The sequence below is a fragment of the Macaca nemestrina genome, chromosome X, assembly GCF_043159975.1.
Source record: "Macaca nemestrina isolate mMacNem1 chromosome X, mMacNem.hap1, whole genome shotgun sequence".
NCBI classification, from domain to species: Eukaryota; Metazoa; Chordata; class Mammalia; order Primates; family Cercopithecidae; genus Macaca; species Macaca nemestrina.
Genome location: NC_092145.1, coordinates 78,678,927 through 78,692,013, shown reverse-complemented (window position 1 = coordinate 78,692,013; position 13,087 = coordinate 78,678,927).

Sequence of the window (13,087 nt, the reverse complement as noted above, 5' to 3'; positions counted from 1 at the left end):
ACCGGGGCAGGAGGAGGGGAAAGGAGGCGGGCGGGAACGTCCTGCTGTTACTGCTGTGGCTTCCGGGGCGGGACTTCGGAAGACCGCCCGCCTCCCAATTGCAAATCGACTTCCGGGGCACCCCCACCGGCCGCGCCGTGGGTTCTCTGCTCCGACTTCTGTCGCTTTTCCCTTCCCGTTTATCTTGTTCAGGTCCCTCAGTGGGCTGCTCCGGATCTAAAGAGCAGAAATTGGGCCGCAAAGAGAACGTCCTCCCAGACTTTCTCCGTCGCGGTGAAATTATGTCCGTTTGGTGGCAGTATGTACTCACAGATGCCTGCAGCTCTGCTCTTACCCCGCCCTTCGCGTTTAGAAAAAAAGCGCTTTCCTCAGAGTCAAAACAAAGTTTCTTTCCGCTGTGGAGACACAGCTTTTAAGGTGGCCTGCTAACTCCCGCTTTTTCTTTTCAGAAATCTCTGTGCCAATCTGATGGACAGAAGAGCGACAAAAAATATTTTTAACGTGAGATTCTTTGGTGACTAGCCTGCTTGTAAACTTTCTGACATATGCCCCTTTTTCCCCCCCCCATAGGGCTGTGAACCCCTGATATGTGAGACGTGTCCCTGTCAATTTAGAAAGTTTATTTTGTCAACGTTAAGGACGGGCCCATGACAGCCTCAGGAGGTCCTGAAGACATGTGCCCAAGGTGGTCAGGGCACAGTATGCTTCCATACGTTTTAGTGAGACATGAAACATCAATCATTTTATATAAGATGTACACTGGTTGGGTCTCTAAAGGTGGGACAACTTGAATTGGGGAGGGGACTTCCTGGTTATAGGTCCATAAAGACACACTGGTTGCATTCTTTTCAGTTTCTGATTAGTCTTCCATAGTTTTCAAATTGGAAAATACCCAGTTAATGTCATAACTGTTATTTAGTTTGCCATAACTTTAGATTCTAAATTATAACAAGTTTCGTTTAAAATCATTTATCTCATTACGTTTACCTACTTAATAGTTTACCTAGATTATTTATAAAACTGCGATAGTCATTTTATTTTCTTTTCAACCATTTTATAGACTGAATTTCAGGTGTTTGCCTAAGAACCTTAAAATTAAATATATGGTTATTTTACTGAATAATTGGATATTTAGCGATTTTCATTAATCCAATATTAGTGTATTTTTATCAGAAATTACACAAGCAAAAATTCTGTTTTTGCCGGATTTATAGTTTTGTAACCCTCATGCCAAATTTTGATAAGTATGAAATTGCTTGATTAATAAATGCAGGCAAAAATGTATGCTGGCAATTTTTAAGAAATTTCTGTTATTAGTTTACCAATAATTTTTAAGCAAGCATATGATAGATTTTACTTAAGTCATGTAAACATGAAAAGCATTTGGGCTTATTGTTTATGAGTACAGTGTGGTACCTTGTGGCCAGAAACACAACAAAATACATATACATACACATACACACACACACACTTATACAGCTGTTCCCGGTCTAAACTGAGGGTCAGCCTACTTATTCTTGCGACTCAGTAATGAGATGCAGATGAACTGGGAAAGAAGAGCATTTTTATAAGCTCAGAAAACTTTGTAATTTTGAGTTGGTCTGGCGATATTTTTGAGACCACCTCCCTGTGGAGAGACTATCGTCAGACCAACTCAAAATTACAAAGTTTTCCAGAAGTTATATACCTTCTAGGCGTTATGTTTACGTGTAACTGTGCATTCATCTAAAGACATAAGTTACTAACTTCTAATCTACAACTAAGTTCTCAGTTTTGGAAACCTTCCTCTGAAGCCTCAATAAATTTACTTAATCTAGATGGGTCCAGGTGTTTGGGGTAATTACCCTTATCTTGTCTGCGGCTAAATCATGGAGGTTTTAGAAGTTCCTTTAGACCACCAGTAAAGCTTGTTTGTGGAGGTCTGGGGAGTTTCTTCAGACCTCCAATAAAAACTTGTTTAATCCTAAAGGGATCCTCTTAAGAATTCCTTTATCTTGTCATGCTTCAAGACCCAGGAGGACCTAGGCAAAACTCTTGCTGGGCTTTTGTTAAATCCCAGCCTTTGTATAAGGGCACTTTCAGCTTTTAATATTTAACCAGTCAGTCAGTGTTGAAACAGTTGTTAAGGAGGCCTCCCTGTTCAGCTGTTAGTGAGACCTGGCGTGCCACACAACCAAAAATCCTATAGCTTTTACTTCAGAACTCTAGTCATGAGATATTAATACAAACTCATTGGTTTACAAAAACAATAACAAAATGAAATGGATGGATGCAAATGGTGGATTTTATCTCAGTAGAAACGTAACAGCACACTTAATGCAGGCAGAAAAGAAAGCAGAGCCATACACAGAGAACTTAGGAAGTTTATACTCGCAGGCGGACCTTTGGGATCTGAATTTTCCTTGCTATAATTGTGCACAAAAGGACCACAGTATGTCAATTTTACACAAACACTTGCAAGAAGAGGCGCCATAAAACCAACGAAGTGCCTGAAAGGGGGTCATTCCTGTTTTTCCTTTTTCTTAAATTTACTTTTTGAAGGAAGGAACTTAGATGTGGCCTAAGGTTTCAGTGGCCTGGGTCCAAGTATCCTGGTTGTGGGCGGGACTCCACAGTGTGTCACCAAGCAGTAATTTCCGCCTTATGTGTCTCATTTTCTCTCTCTGGAGGTCTAGCACCTAAGGGAGGGGTCAAAGCAGAGTGGCGAGCTCTAATAGGCAATTCCTGGATGAGCTTTTTAAAACTATTTTGTTGTAGGTTCCCTGTAGGGCTGCTGGTTGTCACGGGGGTCAATACCTCCAGACACTCCCACTCAGCCCCCAGTCACCCAGGGGTGCCTTTCTGCTGGGAGGAGTAAAATGCCCTTTCTCTTTGGAGGTCAGGAAACTCAGTCTCTCATTTATGTATGAAAACAATAGTACAGCGCCTCACGCGGAAGCACACAGAAAACAAGAAGATTAATTTGGGAAGGAAAAGCAATGGAGAAGACACTTTACAATGCATCGCCGAATTACAATTCGGATCCTAAACAATAACTTCCTGAGAGGGGAAAAAAGGGGGGGGGGCAGCTTCCTGTAAACTGTCTTCAGCCACTTGTAATTTTGTAGCTCTCATCTACCATTACACACGCCAAGATCAAATCCTCTCACAGTACAAGGTCCTTTCCAGACCCAATCAGTGTACATCTTATATAAAATGATTGATGTTTCATGTCTCACTAAAACGTATGGAAGCATACTGTGCCCTGACCACCTTGGGCACATGTCTTCAGGACCTCCTGAGGCTGTCATGGGCCCGTCCTTAACGTTGACAAAATAAACTTTCTAAATTGACAGGGACACGTCTCACATATCAGGGGTTCACAGCCCTATGGGGGGGGAAAAAAGGGGCATATGTCAGAAAGTTTACAAGCAGGCTAGTCACCAAAGAATCTCACGTTAAAAATATTTTTTGTCGCTCTTCTGTCCATCAGATTGGCACAGAGATTTCTGAAAAGAAAAAGCGGGAGTTAGCAGGCCACCTTAAAAGCTGTGTCTCCACAGCGGAAAGAAACTTTGTTTTGACTCTGAGGAAAGCGCTTTTTTTCTAAACGCGAAGGGCGGGGTAAGAGCAGAGCTGCAGGCATCTGTGAGTACATACTGCCACCAAACGGACATAATTTCACCGCGACGGAGAAAGTCTGGGAGGACGTTCTCTTTGCGGCCCAATTTCTGCTCTTTAGATCCGGAGCAGCCCACTGAGGGACCTGAACAAGATAAACGGGAAGGGAAAAGCGACAGAAGTCGGAGCAGAGAACCCACGGCGCGGCCGGTGGGGGTGCCCCGGAAGTCGATTTGCAATTGGGAGGCGGGCGGTCTTCCGAAGTCCCGCCCCGGAAGCCACAGCAGTAACAGCAGGACGTTCCCGCCCGCCTCCTTTCCCCTCCTCCTGCCCCGGTGCCCCCGCCCCTGCCCCGTCCCCCCCGCTTCCATCGCCTCTTCGGGGAGGCGGCAGCGCCGTGCCTGATGGGAGGTGTGGGCGTGTTGATCATGGGTGTACGGAATTCGGCTCGCTCCTTTCTACCCGCCGCCCGAGTTTATTTTGTGCACGGTTTCTTTGGTAGCGGACGGTTACTGGGAGGAATGAGGGCGAGGAAGAGAAAGACGTTAGTCCTCGGACCCTTTGGGGGAGTCACCTCCGGGAGTAATGCGAAGATGGACACCTCAGTCCTGCCTGTGCATGCGCATTCGCGTTGTACGGAATTCCCAAGCCAGCTGCGTAGTTTCTGCCTTGCAGCTATTTGGCCAGAAGTTGCGCCTGTTCCTTTACTTTGTGGGTCAGGGCTTGGGTGCTTGAGTGGAAGAAACAGAAAGCCAGCTAGCCCTGGCAGCCATTCTAAGGGCGTCATCCACCCAGCCATCCATAAATCCGTTCATCCATGAAACAGATAATCATTGAGCACCCATTATGTGCCAGACACACGTAAGGATGCGAGGGCGGTGTTCTCATTCTAGTGGGTGGGGACAGACAGTAAACAAATAAATTAGCTACTTAATTTCAGATAGTGGTAAGTGATAGTGAGAAAAGAAAACGGGGGTGATATTGTCAGAGGCGTTTGAACCGGAGCGACTCCATTCCGAGTGAGAGCTAGGAAAATGAAGCTGAGGCTTCCGGGGCTGCATTCCCAGAAAGTTAGGTATTCCCAGCCTCTAGATGTTGACGGTTAAGGGAACAAATTAATAACGTTTACTAAACAGACCCAGACTTGGAGTGTCCAGATATCCCGATATCTGGAGAAGAAAGGCATTCCTAACTTTGCTTTAAAGATAATAACACCGATTCTTGCAAAACATAGTAATTAAGAAAATTAATCCTCTATCACAAACCCTTGGAGCAGAGCACATCTCCTCATATAACAAGCATTGTACCTAGGGTGGACGCGTTCCTCCTCTTACTTTTGGGAACGTCCCGCTCTGTCTATGGAGTAGCTGTCCTTTCACCACTGTGCTTTCTCAGTAAACTTGCTTTTGCTTTGCACTGTGAACTCCCCTGAATTCTTTCTTGCGGGAGATCCAAGAACCCTCTCTTGGGGTCTGGATCAAGACCCCTTTCCTGTAACAATATGACAAAGAAATGCGGTGGATGTTATACCCATTTATATTTGGTGGTCAGATTCGGCTTCTTTCAAAAATGACAGTTGAAGACATTAGGAAAGGTCCTGTGTGGCTTTGATGACCTTGATAAGGGTCAGGGCTTCTTCCTGGTTTTGCCTTGTCTCAGGCTTATTAACAGAGACTTAGATCACCACAAAATATAGATAGGTCTGCTGCTTCATTCCCTGCAGTTGCTCCTATACTCTGAAAACTAGCATCAGAGTACAAAATTCTAATAGAAGTGCTAAGCGGGGTCAGGAAGTGCCAGCGCTCCAGCGTGAACAACAAAAGCTGTTAGGTTAGGGCCTTGAGCACTTAGGTTAAAGGGCTTTTTCCACTGACCGCCCCCCCAGGAGCCCAGAGGGGTGGGGAAGTCTGGTTTCCTTCTTTGTGATCTGCCTTCCCTATGGCCTCCTTGTTCTATGGGTCCTGGGATCTTATCCTTCCAGATTATTAGGTCATTATGGGGCTTTGCTTTGCTGTAATGGAGCAGCGTGTCACAGACAGACCTCCAGTGCTATCAATGGAAAGCCCGTGGAATTTTAATTCCGAATAAGAGTTTGGAATGGGCCCACGATACAGTATCTCCTATGTAGTTTTGGAGGCCTTATAGAATTGGCACAAGTGACCAGGGCTGTGATAGTTTAAGGAATTCTATGGCTCAGCATGAAGGTAAAACCATGATGACATTGGCGTATAAAACAGTGGGACTTACTGGTTTCCCTTTTCATCCTCTGAGTGTCCTTTCTGGCTTGTTTCTCACTTTCAGATTTGGGCCCAATTACCTAATTGTGTGAGCTCTATCTCTATGAGCAAAACTCAAAGTGCAGTTGTGCATAAGGCGGAAGTCCGGGTGGATTGTGTTCTATCCTGTTACGTGTTAGGCCTATCTGTGCCTCTTCGGCATGACTGAAGAAATGAGCGTTAACACTGATAACTTATTTCCTCACTCGGATCTCTCCACGCCACCCTCACCAGCAAGGGGAAACCTGTGTTCTGAGGTGGGAAAGGCTAGCAAAAGCCACAGTTTTCTGGCTGGATCATAAAGAATGAACATTGTCTGATCTGGAAACACTCAGTGTCTCTATCTATTTAAACCAAAACATCTTTCTGCCAGGTTTGTAGTCCAAATCTTCCAGTTACTACTCCGTTCACCCTTCCATTTCACAACTTATTTTCTCTCGGCAAGCCTCCAACACTGCCTCCCCACTCCTCACATTTGGCTTCTGACCTTCCTTTCTAATTCGCCGAGAAAATTGCCTAAGAGTCAACCCAAATTAGCAAGTCAAAAATCGAACTCTCCCATCTTCCCCTAGAAACCTCCTCCCACTGCAGCGTCCCCCCTCACCCCATCCCTCACAGTTAAGGCCACTCTTATCCTTCCAATTGTTCATGCTATAGACTTGAGGGTGATCCTTCACACCACCGTTTTACTCACCCCTCGTTTCCATCTGTGAAGAAATCCTTTGAGCTCTCTTGTCAAAATAGATCCAGAATCTGACATCTGACGATGGGAGACAGTCATCTCAGGGAAAAGCACAGGTGTCCCTTCTGAGCAGTTTGTCAGATACGATCTCAGGGATACTATTGAGTCCTGCAGCAGATCATGTTTCCTTCTTTACATTTTGGCAGCTAGAAAACTTAAATCCACATCTGTGGCCAACTAGTGCTCAATGGCATGCTCTTTGTTTTCAAGTTCATCATCTGACTAGACTTCCTCATTTTAATTTGGACTTGATTCCTTCATCCAATATGTTGTTCAGAAGTTTGAATTCTCTGTATAGACGTGTTTTGTGAGCCGTGTGTCTCCTCCGGTCCCAGCCCAGCAATGGCTTCTGATCTCAGTCAGAGTAAAAGCCCAGTCCTTGTCTGGTAAGATCCAACAGGATTTAATCTCTGGTTAACTCTCTGGATTCCCTTCCAACATGCTGTCCTCTCTTCTGCCCTCACTCTGCCGGAGCCAAACTGGAATCAGCTTACACTTTTCATAACATCTTCTGTTTCTGGGGTGATTGAGCTACATCATACATGACCACGGCCACAGATCTTCCCTTAAATCTTGTTCTTGGTGGCAAGATATGATGGTTCTCTACGTTTGTTCGTCCCTTTTGCATGCCAATGGTGGACCAAAGCATGTCTGCCAATCTTATCCTGAAGTAGCGTGTATATTGGTGCACTTTCCACTAGCAGCAACACTGGCACACCTGTCTGTTTAATGCTAAATTCTTGTTATGTAGCCCACCATCTGAGAAAAAAATGCAATCACTTGTCCCAGTTGAGCCCATTAGATTGGTGATGACAAGTACCTTCAATCCTAGCACATCCATATTTTCTGCCGGAAAAAGAAGCTGTGAGATTATCTACTGGGTCTTTTCACAAAAATTATTATCTTTGTTTATTTTCATCTTACATGTCCTGTATTAATGAGAACCTTTCACCTTAGCATATTTATATTGCCTGCTAGAAAAAAAATCTGTTAAACCACCTACTTGTTGCCATTCATCTCTGCTTTTGTCTTTGCATCTGATTCCAACACACTTTCATGTTATATGTAGTTAGACACGCATGAGAGAGACAGGAGAGTGCTTTCTCCCCAGCATCCACCAGGAATGTCACGTGATTGGGTGATGGTTCAACAATTATCACATTGTCTGTCTAAAAATGGTAATTTGGCACCTGGAGTCAGGGAGAGATAATCTCCTGCTGATCTACAGCTGTTAACATCAACGTGGTTAACTGAATGCCAGGGAGAAACAAAAAGGGCTTCCAATAAAATCAGGTATTGTGGGAGTGAGCTCAAGCATGTGAATTAAAAGACAAAATGACAGAGTATGACCTTCCTATTGACACTTCACCAGAAAGGTGAAGAAAGCCTCAGGCGGGAATCCGTATAACTTCCTAAACCCACTGTGCATGCTCGCCTCCCAAGGGTAAGGAGGGTACTGTGCATGGGGCAGCCTACCCTAAGGGAAGAATCATGGGAAATGAGCCAGTCTATAAAGTTCTAGGATCAAGGTTAAACACCACACTTGACGTTCATTTGCCCGCTTTGGCGTCTTCCAAGTGTACTTTCTTTTATGTTCTAAACGCTTTTTAAAAAAATTTCCACTCCTGCTCTGAAACTTGCCGTGGTCTCTTTTTCTGCCTTCTGCCTTCTGCCTCTCAGTGGAATTCTTTCTTTTGAGGAGGCGAGAATTGAGATTGCTGCAGACCCGTATGAATTTGCTGCCGGTTGTAGCTCAGATACCTTACCCCAGTCACATTCACGCTTCCTTTCTCCTGACTAAACTGTTTTGGCTGTCTACTCCCTGTTTGTAGTATCTCCAGCAACCTTATCTGGGTTTTAGAAATGCAGTATCAAATGTACCAATGGCTAGACTTTCAGCGGCACTGTGACACTTCTAAGACATCGCTATCTTGAAAAATCCAACCTATTGATATCACACATCTACAATTATCTGATCTTCGACAAACCTGACAAAAACATGCTATGGGGAAATGATTCCCTATTTGATAAATGGTGCTAGGAAAACTGGCTAGCCATATGCAGAAAACAGAAACTGGACCCCTTCCTTATACTTTATACAAAAATAAACTCAAGATGGATTAAACACTTAAATGTGAAACCTAAAACCATAAAAACCCTAGAAACAGACCTAGGCAATACCATTCACGACACAGGCCAGGACAAAGACTTTATGACTAAAATGCCAAATGCAGTTGCAACAAAAGCCAAAATTGACAAATGGAATATAATTAAACCAAACAACTTCTTCACAGCCAAAGAAACTATCATCGGAGTGCACAGGCAACCTACACAATGGGAGAAATTTTCTGCAATCCATCCATCTGACAAAGGTCTAATATCCAGAATCTACAAGGAACTTAAACAAATTTAAAAGAAAAAAACAAACAAACCCATCAAAAACTGGGAAAATTATATGAACAGACACTTCTCAAAAGAAGACATTTATGCAGCCAACAAACATATGAAAAAAAGCTCATCACCACTGGTCATTAGAGAAATGCAAATCAAACCACGATGAGATACCATCTCATGCCAGTTAGAATGATGATCATTAAAAAGTCAAGAAACAACAGATGCTGGTGAGGCGTTGGAGAAATAGGAATGCTTTTCCACTGTTGGTGCGAGTGTAAATTAGTTTAACCATTGTGGAAGACAATGTGGCGACTCCTCAAGGATCTAGAACCAGAAATACCATTTGACACAGCCATCCCACTACTGGGTATATACCCAAAAGGATTATAAATCATTCTACTATAAAGACACATGCACACATGTGTTTACTGCAGCACTGTTCACAATAGCAAAGACTTGGAACCAACCCAAATGCCCATCAACAATAGACTGGATAAAGAAAATGTGGCATATACACACCATGGAATACTATGCAGCCATAAAAAAGAATGAGTTCATGTCCTTTGCAGGGACATGGATGAAGCTGGAAGCCATCATTCTCAGCAAACTAACACAGGAACAGAAAACCAAATACCATATGTTCTCACTCATGAACTGAGCCCATGGTTTTTCTGTCTATAGTCACTGTTTTCTCCTTCCCTTCATTGGCTTTGTTTACTCTGTCTCAATGCTCCCTTTCTTCTTTCTTTCTTGTTTTACTTTCTTGTAGTCACAGAGCAGTTTTTCATAGAAACATAAAACATTTTTAAATACTATTTAAAATGAACAATGAGAACACATGGACACAGCGAGTGGAATATCACACACCAGGGCCTGTCGGGGGGTGAGGGACAAGGGAAGGGAGAGCATTAGGACAAATACCTAATGCATGCGGGGCTTAAAACCTAGACGAGGGGTTGATGGGTGCAGCAAACCACCATGGCACATGTATACCTATATCACAAACCTGCATGTTCTGTACATGTATCCCAGAACTTAAAGTAAAATAAAAAAATAAAGAAAGAAAAAATAAAAGGAAAGAAAAATCCTGCCTATTGGGCTCATTTATAGAACCACTTAAAAACCGCCCTTGTCAAGTAAAAACTTTCCAATAAGTAACCCCTTAGCAATGCAGGCTTCTGGTATACACATTATAGGATTTCATCAGTGTACAGGTGCACCAGGTAGCCTTGGGGTAAAGATAGATTAAAGATCATGAATAATTACCTGCATTTCAGTGATAAGGCCCAGAAAGCTTCTCTTGCTTCCTTTTACCTCAGTGAATGCCCTCAGGCAATGCTTCTGGAGCCAGCTTACTCAATCTTTTCTCACCAGTAATGCCAGCCCTTTATTCCAGATTTTGTTGTTATATTTAACCCATCATATGCACTTGAAATCTTGAGAAAACTTGGAAAGTAGGGGAAGGTTTTCACAATAAATGAAAAGGTTGCCATAATTCTACAACCAATATATAATGACTCTTAGTTCTTTAATTTACTTCCCAATTGACTATTTTCTATCGGAGTAAAATAATGTTGTATGCATGCTACTATGATGATATTAAATGGTATCACTTGCTACATTTCAGGTATTGTTGGGTATGTGTGGTTACTATCATAAATGACTTTCCTGCTTTCTTTCACTCACCCATCTTTTACAGAAAAAGATACTTAATATCAAAGTTAATCAGGTAATAAAAATTTTAATCATGGTGAGATACTATTTCTTTTCTGTCAGATAACTCTTTGATTTGGGAACTAAAAAGGGTACTAGAAAATGACATCCTTAGGAAGTAATATCCAGGAAGCTCAGCTTGGCCCACTACATAACACTGTGGCTGTTTGAGGAAAGTGATGATTTTTGAAGAGAGGACTACATTGCCTTCTCAGGTGTGTCTCCTTTGCCCAGCTCCCATGGGATCAAATATGAATCCAGTGAGGGCTACAAGTTATATTTATGAGTTCAGAAACAGTGCAAGTCACTTGGCACAGCCTAAATAACTCCATCTCAAAGCAGTTGGTCAGTGCAACTGGTGGGCCTGTGGTCAAAACAAAGGTTACTCTTGTGCCACCAGCACGAAGGAGCCATTCTTAGAGAAGTCTGGTTATTCCTTTGTCCAGAGCCCTGAATTATCCTGTAGATGTGTCTGAATCAGAACAGAGTAAATACCAAGTCATCAGGAAAAGCTCATCACTACTCTCATTCCTCTCTCTCCTCTGGCTGCTCACCTAGTGAGCTCTGCAGCAATATACTTAGTAGCCCCAGCCAGGGTGTGATGGCCACCAATGTTATCACCAGGCTTAGACAGAGGAAGGCTTGATGTTATATTCTGACATACAGTGCCATATCTTTACCTGAGAATGGAATGGAATGACAAAGCAGATCTGAATTATGGGTGTGAGAAAAGTTTCAGACAATTCTGAGTGAAAAATTAGTCCAATTCCTAAATGACCAAATTGTTCTGATTAGTTTGAAAAAAAGCACAACTGAGGCAGAAACTTTTCTGCATTTCTAGCTGAGAAAATTTAAAGATGGGGCTTGAATTACCAAGTGTTAATAGTATTTAAAAATGTTTTATGTTTCTATGAAAAATTGCTCTGTGACTACAAGAAAGTAAAACAAGAAAGAAGGAAGAAAGGGAGCATTGAGACAGAGTAAATAAAGCCAATGAAGGGAAGGAGAAAACAGTGACTATAGAGAGAAAAACCATGGGCTCAGTTCATTTTCCTCTTTAAAATCCAGAGCTGCCTGCCTCTAAAATTCAAAGTCTTGTCTATAACATCCTGGTGTTGTGCTTTCTGAGTGGGGCTTTCAGAACGTCCCTTGGGGAAAGCCTATGATGCACTGCAAAGAGATGGGCATGTCTGGGGTCAATGCGCATCCAATGTGATAGTCCCAACTCACCACAGTATCAAGGAGTTGCAGCTAGACCCACAAGTACTAGGCTAACATATGCCTATTTCTCCCCCATGCTCAACCCAGGTATCTCCCTTCACAGATGTGGAACAAAATAACCTTTGCAGAAAATAATATTAGAGCTTAAACCTGACCTATGTCTGGAAAGTCCATGGCATTCTGAGTGATCTATAATTTACTGAGCATTTGGTATATTCTAGTCCCTGTGCTAAGAGCCCATACATTCATGTCTTATATAATTCCATCATTAAAATAAGCACATAAGTCAAGTGTGTCTGTAATCTTCACTTTCAAAGTGAGGAAGCCAAGACTCTGCATTTAAGAGACTTGCCTAAGGCCACATAGATAATAAAACTCAGTTGCCTCTGAAATAAAAGATGACATAACTTTAACCACAAACCATCATGGCCCTAAGACTGAGTATGAGAGTCAGGTTGGTAACTTCCAAGGAGGAAGTGAATTTAAATCTATCCTGATTCCAGATCATTTGTACTGCCCCTGGTATAGTTGGAGAGGTGTCACTCTTTTTCTTTTCTTTCTTTTCTTTTCTTTTCTATTTATTTTTTCTTTTTCTTTTTCTTTCTTTTTTTTTTTTTTTTTTTTTTTTTTGAGATTGGGTCTCACTCTGTTACCCAGGCTGAAGTGCAGTGGCATGATCTCGGTTCACTGCAACCTCCACCTCCCGGACTCAGGTGATCCTCCCACCTCAGCCTCCCAAGTATCTGGAACCACCACACCCAGCTAATTTTTTGTATTGTTAGTAGAGATGGAGTTTTGCCATGTTGCCCAGGCTGGTCTCGAACTCCTGAGCTCAAGTGACCCACCCGTCTTGGCCTCCCAAACTGCTGGGATTACACTCTTTTTCTTAAGTGCATTCATGCATATGTGCACACACATACTCATATACTAACACAGACTGGTATGGGACAGTCTGAGTCTCATGTGATCCATAGTCAGCGATTAACAATAGTTATTTCTGTACCCTTACCTATGGAAGATATTCAGTCAAAAGTGATACCTGCTAAGGTTTTCATGGGAACTTAACGTATCAGGAGCTTTTAACCTTAACCTTAAGATGTATTCACTTCAGGAGTCAAGCGTGTTCCAGAATGCTCACAGG